We start from the raw sequence: 13,577 nt of genomic DNA on the forward strand, positions 1-13,577 counted from the left end.
CAAAGTAGGGTTTCAAGATATTGTGAGGTTATCAAATTAGGGTTTCAAGCCAAACATAGGGTCTCAAGCCCAGGTTAGGTCTTAAACAAGGGTGTCAAGTCAGGTTTAAGTCTGAAAGTTAGGGTTTCAAATCAGGGTTAGGGTTACAAGTCACTTTTAGGGCTTCAAATTAGGGTTTCAGGTCGGAGTTAAGGTTTCAACTCGTGTTTTAGACCGGGTTTGCCTTTTGAGGAAAGGGAAGGGTTTAAATTTAAGATTTCAAGCCAGGGTTACGGTTTCAAATGGGGGTTTGAAGTAAAGTTTAAGATTTTAAAATAGGGAAAAAAGGGTTATGGTTTCAAGTTAGGGATTACATTTGGGGAATCAAATTAGTTTTATGATTTCAAGTTAGGAACTCAAGTAATGTTTAACGTTTCAAAGTAGGGTTCAGAGTCCAGATTAGGGTTTCAAATTAAAGTTACAAGTGAAATTGAAGTTAAGGTTTCAAACCATGATTTTGGTTGAAAATCAGGTTTAGAGTTTCAAGTCAGGGTTTCAAGTAAGGTTTATGATTTCAAAGTATGGTTTCCAGCTAGTGCTTGGTTTTCAAATTAGGGTTTTCGGTCAAATTTCAGGTTTCACGCCTGGGTTAGGGTTTGAAATTAGGCTTTCAAATCAGCATTATGGCTCCAAGTTAGGGATGCAATTTCAAATAAATTTGATGCTTTCAAATCAGGAATTCGATTCAGGCTTAAGAGTTTCAAAGTAGGGTTTCAAGTCAGGTTTAGGGTTTCAAATCAAGTTTAGTCTTGCAAATGAGGCTTTCCAAGTAGGCTTTCGAGGCTCAGTTAGGATGATACATCAATCGTTTCAGGCCAGTGTTAGGGATTAAAATAAAGGTTTTAAATCCGGATACCTGTGCCTTACAACATGAGCTACTACGAGACCTACTATGTGAACTACTAAATGCGATACTATATGACATCAGCCACTATGTGACCTACTACATACGTGACCTACAAGAAGACCTACTACAGGATACGCTATATGAGCTACTAAATGAGCTATTGCCTCATTTATGTGACACGACCTACTACATTTCTGACCTACTACAATACTTGAATGACCGCGTACATTAGTCACAAAATGAGCGACTGCATTAACTGTTTGACCCACTACGTGACATCCGACATCACCGATACGACGCACTGCATAAGTGACCTAAATGAGCTATATGTGATTTACAACATGAGCTACTACATGATTTACTAGATTAACTATGTACATGGCCAACTACATCATCTTTTTGGAGGGGCTTCCTCATCCTCGCACCGCGTTTGGCCGCGCGGGCGTCATGCGGGGTTGATTCCGATGACAGCTGACAGACTTTGCGCCGCATCGCCGCAGCCCGAACACGAACGCTAAATCTCAATAAAGTGGACCATCAATCTGCCGGCGAACACATCATCTCGCAAGCTGTCAACCCCGACGCGTGCTCACCCTGCTAAATGTTATGGATTATTCGGGGGGCCGCCCCATTTCAAACACGCCGCCCGGCCTCGATCGTCTTTCCGTTCGTCTCCGTCCTCCTCTCGTCACACCGGCAAATCTCGATGAGTCAATTAACGCCTCCGCGCGCCCGCCCTCCCCATCGGACTGCGCGTTTCCCCCCCCCCCCTCCCCGTATCGAGTGAGGGGAAGCGGGGAAGGACGGATGGCTTCATTATCCGGCCGCCAGTTCCACCTGCAACGCGGTGCAGCTACCAGGGGAAATATCTGCAAAGGAAACAGACGAGTGGGCAGAGATGCTCTGCGCTGCTTTGTGGACGAACAACGCTGGCTCTGACTTTGGGAGTGACCATGTGACCGACTACATGATTCACTATGTGAATGACTACATGAGCGATTTTGTGTCCTACAACGTGAGCGACCACATGAGCTTCTATGTGACCTAACCTTCTACCTGAACGACTACATGATCTAAAAAAAATCTAAAATGTCACCTACTACATGACCTATTATCCAACCTATTACATGAGCCGCTGTGTGACCAACAGTACTACGTGAGCTATTACATTACCTACTACCTGACCCGACTAAATGACCTACAATGTAACCTAGTACATGAGCATGTAACTGACTACATGCGCTGTTTTGTGACCTACTCCATGAACTACTATTTCAGCTGCGACATAACATACTTGACCACTGGGTTACTACTATATGAGCAATGAGCTGTATGATTTACTACAAATGCTTCTTTGTGACCTACTACATGACCTAGTAAATGAGTAAAGTAAATTAGCTAGCACATGACGTACATGACCGACCAAGTACTACATTTCTTACATGACCTACTACGTGACCTACAATGTGAGCTACTCAGGGACCTGCTCCATAAACTACTGTGTGACATACTACATGAGCAGCTATGTGACTGACTACGTGACTGACTACATTGCCTCCTTTATGACCTGAAACATGACCTTAAAAGTGGCGTACAAAATGCGCTACTTTGTGACATGCATGACCAACTACATCAGCTACTATGTGACGTACTACTTGACCTAAAGTGGAGGAATGGCTTAATAATCCAGACGCACAGTTCCACCTGCACAGGAGTAGCTAGCAGGGGAAATTCTACCAAGAAAACAGAGGTGGCGCCAGAGACGCTAGACAGTGTTTTGTGGAGGAGCTTCAGCAGGCGGGCGGGGGTGGCCGGAGGCCTTGAGTTACTCAATTGCTAAGACATTTATTGTTGGCTTTTATTGTATAAGAGGCAATGTGACCTACTACCTCACCTACTAGGTGAGATACTATGTGATCTAGTACATGACCTAGCATGTGACTTACAACATAAATGTTTTACCCATTAGCTACTGCATACCTTACATGACCAATTATGTCATCTACTTCTTCTTCTTTTCCTTTCGGTTTGTCCTGTTTGGGGTCGCCACAGCGCGTCATCCTTTTTCATGTGAGCCTATCTCCTGCATCCTCCTCTCGAACACCAACTGCTCTCATGTCTTCCCTCACGACATTCATCAACCTTTTCTTTGATCTTCCTCTCGCTCTCTTGCCTGGCAGTTCCATCCTCATCCTCCTTCTACCAATATACTCACTATTTCTCCTCCGGACGAGTCTGAACCATCCAAGTCTGTTCTCTATAACTTTTTTTTTCTCCAAAACATCGAACCTTGGCTGTCCCTCTGATGAGCTCGTTTCTAATTTTATCCAACCTGGTCACTCCAAGAGCGAACCTCAACATCTTCAATTCCGCCACCTCCAGCTCTGCTTCCTGTTGTCTCTTCAGTGCCACTGTCTCTCATCCGTACATCATGGCTGGCCTCACTACTGTTTTATAAACTTTGCCCTTCATCCTAGCAGAGACTCTTCTGTCACATAACACACCTGACACCTTCCTCCACCCGTTCCAACCTGCTTGGACCCGTTTCTTCACTTCCTGACCACACTCACCATTGCTCTGGACGGTTGACCCCAAGTATTTAAAGTCCTCCACCCTTGCTATCTCTTCTCCCTGTAGCCTCACTCTTCCCCCACCACCCCTCTCATTCATGTCACATATATTCTGTCGTACTTCGGCTAATCTTCATTCCTCTGCTTTCCAGTGCATGCCTCCATCTTTCTAACTGTTCCTCCACCTGCTCCCTGCTTTCACTGCAGATCACAATGTCATCTGCGAACATGGTCCATGGGGATTCCAGTCTAACCTCATCTGTCAGCCTATCCATCACCACTGCAAACAGGAAGGGGCACAGGGCTGATCCCTGATGCAGTCCCACCTCCACCTTAAATTCATCTGTCACACCTACAGCACACCTCACCGTTGTTCTGCTGCCCTCGTACATGTCCTGTATTATTCTAACATACTTCTCTGCCACTCCAGACGTCCGCATGCAGTACCACAGTTCCTCTCTGGGTACTCTGTCACAGTCATTCTCTAGATCAACAAAGACGCAGTGTAGCTCCTTCAGACCTTCTCTGTACTTTTTCATCAACATCATCAAGGCAAATAATGCATCTGTGGTACTCTTTCTAGGCATGAAACCATACTGTTGCTCGCAAATAATAATCCCCCCCCCCCCTCCAACCAGAGTCATTTTACACCCCACCATCCCATGCTGTCTAGCCACACTTTCCCCTACCACAACCTTACAGTCGGTAACCTCCTTCAGATTACATCGTCTGCACACGATGTAATCCACCTGCGTGCTTCTACCTCCGCTCTTGTAGGTCACCTTATGTTCCTGCCTCTTCTGGAAAAAAAGTGTTCACAACAGCCATTTGCATCCTTTTTGCAAAGTCTACCACCATCTGTCCCTCCGAGTTCCTTTCCTGGATGCCGTACTTACCCATCACTTCTTCATCACCCCTATTTCCTTCACCAACATGTCCATTACAATCTGCACCAATCACGACTCTCTCTCTGTCTGGGATGCTCAGAACTACTTCGTCTAGCTCCAGTAGACCCACAGTAGCTGAATTTCCACCGGTGCCCTGCAGGTTGACGGCGCCGGTGGCGGACGTTGTTAACCCGGGCCACGACCGATCCGGTATGGAATTCTTTGGATGAACGCTCATATTTGTTTGGCAAAGTTTTAAGCCGGATGCCCTTCCTGACGCAACCCTCTGCATTTATCCGGGCTTGGGACCGGCCCACAGTTTGCACTGGCTTGTGCCCGGCATAGGGCTGCATTAATTATGCCACCTACTACAGACAGTAATTGTGCTTTACGTTACCTATATGACTTACTGCGTGACCTACTACCTATTACATACATGACCTGCTATTTGACCTACAGCTTGACTTGATAATGTGACTTTCTACATTACCTCCATGACCAACTCCTTTACCTACTACGTGACCCACAACACGAGCTACATGAACAACTACAGTATGTGACCTACTACGTGAGCTAATACTATGTACTATGCAACTACTACATTACGTACATGACCTCCTCCGTTATCTACTATGTAACCTACTACATTGCCTATATGACCTACCACATGTGCTACTACATAATCTAAAATGTTAGCTTCTATGTGACACACTACATGAGCTATGTGACCATCTACATGAGCGACTGCGTGAGCTACAACCTGACCTACTACATAAATTTTGCCACGACCAGAGTGTGAAGGTCTTCACTTGATTATCATTGGCCACACCACTTAGGTTTGAAAAGCAATTGTCTCCGTCCCATATGCTGGCGATGACGTAATTACGCATCTAATTATCTGAATGCGCGAAGTCGCAACGGCTACGTGGAGGCTAATTCGGGTCTCGCGAGCTGCGTGCGACAGGCAAATAAATGCCGACTCTACCGTTACGCCTCGGATACGCCAACAAATGCTCACTTTTGCTATTAAAGGAGCTCCTGCTGTCATAAAGCTTTTATGACTCAAACGTGTACATCTGCACTGAGTTCACGAGCCTGTTAGGTGTTTGAAATAAAACCACGACTGACATGAGCGCACCATAAAGGACGATCACAGGACCCCGGATGCGGAGGCGGAAGCATCTCCGCTCGGGCCGGATGCTCTTCCTTGTTAATAATGCATGAAAAGATTCATTTCGTGTTCAGTATTCGAGGTTGCAGCTGAGGATGGGCAACTTTGAGGGAGATGAGGAACATCTCGGCATGGAACGTGAAGAACACAAATAACATCTCCAGGAGTCCAGTCACAGATTACATTAACGGCTGAGTGATGATCATTAGGTGTGGAGAACTCATTCATCTCATCAACAAAAAATGAATAAACGCCTTTTACAAGAGCTGCTACGTTACATACTACATGACCTACAATGTGACTTACTGAATGTGCTACGATGTGGCTTACTACATGGCTTACTCCATTACCTACTATGTGACTTCTTATAGACATACGCAACATATTGTATGACGAACTACGTGCCACAGGCTACTATGTGAACTAGTAAATAAGATACCACACACCCTACATGACCTACTATTACACAAGCTACAATGTGACCAACAATGTGGCCTGCTAAAAAGCAACTACAATACCTACATCACCTACTACGTGACCTGATACATTACTACATGACACACTTTGTGACATGCTATGTGACCTTATTACATCAGTGACTTTTTGACCTACTAAGTGAACAACTAAATGAGTGACTATGTGACCTAGTACATTACTTAGTACGTGACATATTACATTACATAATACATGAGCAACAACTTGACCTACAAAATAGGCTTCTACATGAGTGACTACTTGACCTACTACATTACTTACTACTTGAGCTACTACGTTATGCAACATATTACCTACTACATGAGCAACTAGGTGACCTACTACATTACCTACCACATGAGCGACTACGTGACCTAGTACATTACCGACTACTTTAGGTACAACGTGACGTATGACATTACCGACTACATTACATACTACTTGACCTACAAAATGAGCATTTATCTGACCTACTACATTACCGAATACTTTAGGTACAACGTGGCGTGTGACATTACCGACTACATTACATACTACTTGACTTACAAAATGAGCATTTATCTGACCTACTACATGAGCAAGTACGTGATGTTCATGAGCGACTACGTGACCTACTACACGCTTTCTTTTGTCCGCTGTCAGGCAAGTCAACCAAAATATGTTTTTGCGCTGTGCTTTGAGCTCGCGACCACACACACACTCTTGGAGAAAATCGGTAAACAGACGGACTGGGCGGAGGGAGGATGCTTGGCTCACAAAAACAAAATGTCTGCTTGTTATTGGAAGTTTTTCCACTGTGATGAAGCTTTTTGGGCTGATGGACACCAACAGTAAGTTCCAAAGTTGTACTGTCCGCTTGGTATTGAAACTTTTCCCACTATTTGGGTTGATGGAGGCTCCAAAGTTGATCTTTCTGGTAGCTTCCTCGTCGTCCTCCTGATCATCATCATCATCTGTGTGACGGGACTGTTGTTCTGCCTTGGTGACTCCATTTGGCCAATTATCCCTCGTCAGGAAGCTTCGCTCCATGATGACCGCCCCCCCTCCCACATCGCCATCCCCACCCACCACCCACCACCGCCCCCGCTCCGACCAAACGACAATGGGCCGAGGCGTTTGTTGGCCGATATACGCGTCCGTGACATTCAAGCGCGTGACCTGTTCCTCGCTGTCAAAAAGCTCATAAAGCGCAGTGCCGAACGAGAGGCGACACTCGCTTGATAGATGGCCGACGGACGGGCGCCGTTTGCCCTTGGCGCCGCGTCTGTTTGGCCATAAAAATTAGACCAGATATGGAGGCTAATGATGGGGTCTGTCATATTTGCATATGCAAAGAGAACGCCACTTAGAGTTTAATTAGGGGAGTCTGGCGGCCCCCGAAGAGCGGCAGGCTTACTTCGCCTAACGAGGCCTGTCCTGATCATCAGAACCCCGTCACGCCTCAAACGCACTGAGTCATTGGAGGGAATCGCATTGTATTATAATTGGAGTGAATCATATCGCATTGTACTTGGAGCGAATCTTATTGTATCTTAATTTGAGTCAATTGTATCGCATCATAATTTGATTGGATTGGATTGGATGGCATGGTACTTGGAGTAAAACATATCGTATTATATCGTAAGTGGTGTGAATCGTATCATAATTGCTGTGAATCCTATCGTATGGTCTCATAATTGGATCATATCACACCTGAAAGGCGCTAAATCACTGGTGTGAATCGTATCACATCGCAATTGGAGTAAAACCTGTTGCTGTCATAATTGGACAGAATCACATTGCATTGTAATTGATCTGAAACATACCGCATCGTAATTGGAGTGAATCGTATCATACCAAGCCAGAAAAAAGCACCGAGTAATTGGAGTGAATCTTATTGTATCATAATTGGAGTAAATCGTATCGCATCCTATTTAGTAAACCAGATTACATCGCAACTGAAGTAAATATTATGACATCGTAATTGAAGTAAATTGTATCGCACCATAACTGGAGTGAATCGTATCATAGACAATTGCGGGCGTGGCTCATTACATGAATTAATGAGTCACTTAGTTAGACATGAACAACGTTGTGCATTGACAACAAAACAACTTTTAAAAAGCAAAAAAAGCCAAAAGAGAATACAAGAGGGTCTTCGTGAGCAAACTCAACAAGCGTTAAGGAGCTAATTAGCCGCAAAGAAGCTAGCGGGGCCAATCTCTCGAGGCTTCCCCCATTTCTGGAGTCCTTCCTTGACAGAAGGCAAACACGGTCCGACGACGATATCTGGGGATATCTGCCCTGCCCCTTAGTAGCCAATTAATTAACCGACACGAGAGTCCGTTCGACTTTGCGTCATCGCCATCGCAACCGTAAAGCCAGAAACTAGCAGAGCGAGGAAACAACATGGACTCAAACGAGGGAGGACACAGAGACGAGAAATTATTCTACACAGACGGTGACGCTTGTTTAACGTAAGCTGCTATTTTGAGCAGAAAACTTCTTTTTTTTTCCAGAATAATTTAACGGTCCAAGGACAGTTTAATTATCATTTCCTGTGAGATGAATAGAAATGGATTCATTGTTAAATAAAAAGGCAGTCATGCTTTTTTTTCTTTCTTTTTGCTGTGTTTTTTTTTTGGGTTGGAAGGTTAGTCATTCTTGATGATTATTTTTTTTAATAATAACAACAACAACAATAATAACAATACATTTAAAATGAAGGAAACAAATATTTTAATGGATAAAATTAATGAATACAATTTAAAAGTAAATATTTAAATATCTGTCATATTATCAGATTTCTCCATTTTAGGATATATTTAACTGATGCTTAGATTTGTTTATTTTTTAAGTTTAGATAGACAGATAGAAAATATAAAAGAATATAAAAATATATTTTAATATGTATAATATGGTATATTTTATACTGCTTAAATAGTTTTTCTTTTTAAATTAAAAAAAATAAATAAACCCAACAATTTGGCCAAAAATCTATACATTTACAATATATAAAAATATACAATAAAATGTAAAAAAATACAAGTAATAAAAAAAATACAAAAAAATAATACCTAATATCAGACTATTGCAATGCTATTCCGTGGTCCTCAACCTTTGTCAAGCGCATTTTCCCTTTGTTGCACAGCCGCGACTTCTTGCCAGAAGTTTAGCTGCACTGTATTTGTTTACAGAGTGAACAAGTGACAAGAGCACAAGTTAGCAAGATTTCCTATCGTTTAACCAATATGTTCCATGAGGGAACTTGGTACGACGCTGAAAAAAAATCGGAATCCGAATAAATGTAATTTTCTTACTAGGTGTCCGCGACCCACTTTTGAGTATCGCCCCACCAGTTGAGAATCCCTGGCTGAGATATTTTTTCCAAGGATGTTCAAGAAATTTTGATAAATCTACATAAACATTATGTCAATATAAATGTTTTCAAATGGTCAAAATTCTAATGGCAGAATTTTATTAATTTTGTTTTTACTTTTTACGTTCTTATTTCCAATCTTATTTCCACAGTTGATGGTATATGTTTTATGACTGGTATCGTTGTACAAAACATATAAAATGATCAAAAAAATCCCTGTGTTATCTAATTTCTACAACTGATATATATATATATTTTAATGACGCCTTTTATCGATTTTGACTGAAATACCTTGTACTTGTACACAACCTTGCCAAAAGGGTTAAGATGTTGTCAGGGGTAAAAACAAAGTGTGTTGTCCACTTTTCTTTGCCAGTGAGGACCTTTCCTCATCCTCCTGCTGCTGGAGACGCACGTGGACACACACACACACACACACACACACACACACACACACATACACAAATTTCTCAGGTAAAGGTTACAGACTTGAAGAATGTTCTCATTAGTTCCCATACAACATTGTGTGAGAGAGTTTGTGTGTGTGTGTCTTTGTGTGTGAGTTGCGTGTGTGGATAATGAGCTGTGAGGGGTGTTGCGAGATTGGTAACTAACAATGTGACAACGCTCTCCATCACATCGCACCCCCCCAACCTGGACTCAGCCACCAGGTGGAAGGTCCATTATTTAGTTTATTAGCAGGACCAGCTATGTCAGTCAAACGCTGATAACAAAAGACGTGCTCACGATTGGCTGTTTGTTCCGGAATACAAAACCCCAGTGCAACCTGATCCGGGTTTGTCTTTTTGTTAGTCTTTTTTTTTTTTTTTTTTTTTTTTGTGTGAATCGTGTGGCAAACTAATATAAAACCGCACCAAAACTAATTGCAAACCTGTCGGAAACATTTTTAACATTTCGGTTTCGGATGGTTTATACTTGCAACACCTAGCTCCAGTAACATGCTTAAAAAAAAAAAAAATTTTTTAAAAGAAGAAAGAAAGAAAGAGATCGCAGACCTATGGCGAAGCTAAGCATTGTTCCTCATAAAAACAATGTAAACAACATTGGAAATGTTTCTTATCTACATCTGTATCTGATCCTGATTTTTTAAACTTTTTTTTTTTTTTACCATTTTTCGTGAATTACCTCGGGGGAAAAAAAATCCTAAAACGTCACCAAACATAATGGCACACCAGGTGTAATCATTTCTATCTGTTAGCACTTCGTGCTCGTAGCATGCTAAAAACAAGAGCACAGCGCTCCGCCTGCGACTGTGGCCAAAAAAATCCTTTTAAATATAATTTTTTTTTAGCATTTTGCGTGAATTACCTCGGGGGAAAAAAATGCTAAAACGGCACCAAACATAATGGCACACCAGGTGTATTCATTTCTATCTGTTAGCACTTAGCGCTAGTAGCATGCTAAAAACAAGAGCACAGCGCTCCGCCTGCGACTGTGACCCAAAAAAATCATTTCAAATATTCTAAAACAATTTGTAAACAGTTATACAAATATGATCAAGGTTCATATTGAAAAAAAATATATATTGTGATACAAAATAAATGGAAAAGATATAAAGTTTTATCTGATGTGGATATTTTCATAGCATATTGGCAATTGTAATTAGAATGTTTCTTGTCATTGCACATTTTAATTACGTTGACATCAAATCACAAAACCGTACCAAAGGTAACGGAAACCCTGGTGTCAACATTTCTAACCTTTCAGTTTTGGATGTCAGCTAATATCTGTTAGCATATAGCACTGGTAGCATGCTTTAAAAAAAAGAAGAAAAAAAAGTAAGCGCAGACCTCTGGCCCGATTAAACAAAAAATGTATACATTTTTATGAATTTATGAAGATAAGATTCATTTTTCATGTGGACATGAAAAAAATATATCAATAAATACAAAAATATATGAATCAAATTCAGATTTGAATTTTGTGCTTTCTACTTTTTAAAATTATTTTATGCTTTACATTGGCAATAAACTGAACCAAAAGTAATGGCACACCTCTCGTTAACATCGCCAACATTTCGATTTGGATGCAAGCTACTATCTGTTAGCTTGTCGCACTAGCCGCAAGCTAAAAATTAAATTAAACTAAAAAACACTGGCTATGCTAAAAAAAATAAAAAAATAAAAACTGCGGATTCTCAAGGTCAATACAGAACCATTAAAACAGCCCCAATATTTATGATCACGAGATTGATTTTTCATCTGGAGACATGTTAAAATTTGCGAACTGATTCAGATTTTGTTTTTTTTGTTTGTTTTTTTTATCATTTTTGCGAATTATGCTGACATCGTTTCGTCAAACTTAACCAAATGTGATGGCACACCTTTGGTTAACATTTCTAACGTTTCAGCATAACGTTTCTGCAAGCTAATACCCTTTAGCAAGCAAAGCAAAACGTAAAAAAAAACGTAGACCTCCACTTGCTCTATGCGATCTCCTGTCTTCCTCGCCGGGAATAAACTCAAACGAGAACTGTTGATGTTTCCCAGTGTTAACTATAGAAAAATATTACTGCAGCAATTTTTTTCTGTTGACGTGCTGAATTCTCCTTGGAGGAGGTCGCCCTGCACTCGGGTCTGTGGAGGCCAAGCTGAGGTGTGGCCGTTGACTTTTGCGATCACGTGATGGGAATAAAAAGCCAGTAATGCTGTTACTCCAAGACTAACCTCTTCCCCCTGAAGCTTTACCGGCCACAAGATCAATTCTTCTTTACCGTCATCGTTCCGTCTCTGCTGCCCTTTGCCAATCCCTCCCTCCCGCCTCCCTCCCATCCATCCTCCTCGTCTATCTTTCCATTTACCCGGCCTTCCTTCCCTCAGGGAAAATGGGATTGTTTTGGTGAAGCAGCATGTGGTTGGTTATCCAAGGATATTCTTGTGCCATGTTCCAAGTAACTGTAAACTAATGGAGGTTTGTGATCATCTGCCATCTCATATTTAGCGCAAGTGGGACAGCGGATGCTGTCTTAAGCGGGCGAACACACACACCGATAATCGGCCCGATTTTTGGATACCTCTTAAAGCTGATAGTAAGCGATTATCCTACAGTGTGAGTTGTTTCGCCCCCAATCTGTTAAGTGCATCTACAAACATACCAAAATTCAGGCCAAATCTGAGATTTTTCTCCTTCTGATCAAAATAAGTAAAGGCCCGACTGTCGGCTATCTCTAAAGATGATCCTGAGTGATTATTCTGTCAGTGCCGATCATCACAGATGATATGTGTGATCCACAAAAAACGCCAATCAGGCCAAATTAGATTTTTTTTCCCCCCTTCCTTTCCAATCAAAATCAGCAAAGGCCTGATTGTCAGATGTCTCTAAAGGTGATCCTAAGTGATTATCTTGCGGTTTGTGTTATAAGTAAATTTTCCTCCCTGATCTGCTGGGAAAATGGTCAGGCTGACAATCGTAAATGCTAAAGTAAGTGGGGTACACACGTACCAACAATCGGGCCAAATTTGAGCGTCTTCCTCCTTTGCGATCAAAGGCCCGATTGTCGAATGTCTCGAAAGAGTGATCTTCCCCGATGTGTTGGGAAAATGGTTGGGGTAGCCTATCGTAAATGTTCAACCTGTTCCAATATTTACACTTCCTTTGGTGTGCGGTCAACACCGAACCGTGCCGAGCCACAGAAGGCGTGATTGCGACGTGAAACGGAACAATAGCCAATCGGGAAGCTCGCTGAAAGTCTTGTGAAGTCTCCGTCTTGCCATTGCGAGAGATATTATCTTCAATTTAATTTGATGTACTAGAGTTCACGTTTGCTTAATTTGAATGTGTCTGTTGCAATCGAACAATAATCATTTTCGCGCTGAACGAAGAAGACTTTATCGAGGTAAAGTTTACACTACTTCATCACAAGCGATCTATTGTGTGTAGTCATTATCTATATATAAAGAACTATAACTGTAACTCCTGATGAAAAAAAATAATAACGTTTTTACCCAGCGTACCACTGCTGCGCATCTTTGTCTTTGCACTCTTTTATTCTTCCATTCCACCTGCCTCCTTCCATCCGCCTCGGCCTTTTGTTGCGTGGCAAAAGTTGACTTTCCTAACGAGCGACCCGTCGCCGACCACTTTCAACTAGGACGTCATCCATCAGCCGGGATTCGTCTGAGGTGTCAAAGCTGCGCTGTCCTCTTTTTATTGGGGCGTTCTCTTTGCGTGCGCACAGCGGGAGTGCCGACGTACAAGCGCCGTCTGCTGC

This window comes from Phycodurus eques, chromosome 2 (assembly GCF_024500275.1).
Source record: "Phycodurus eques isolate BA_2022a chromosome 2, UOR_Pequ_1.1, whole genome shotgun sequence".
NCBI lineage: Eukaryota > Metazoa > Chordata > Actinopteri > Syngnathiformes > Syngnathidae > Phycodurus > Phycodurus eques.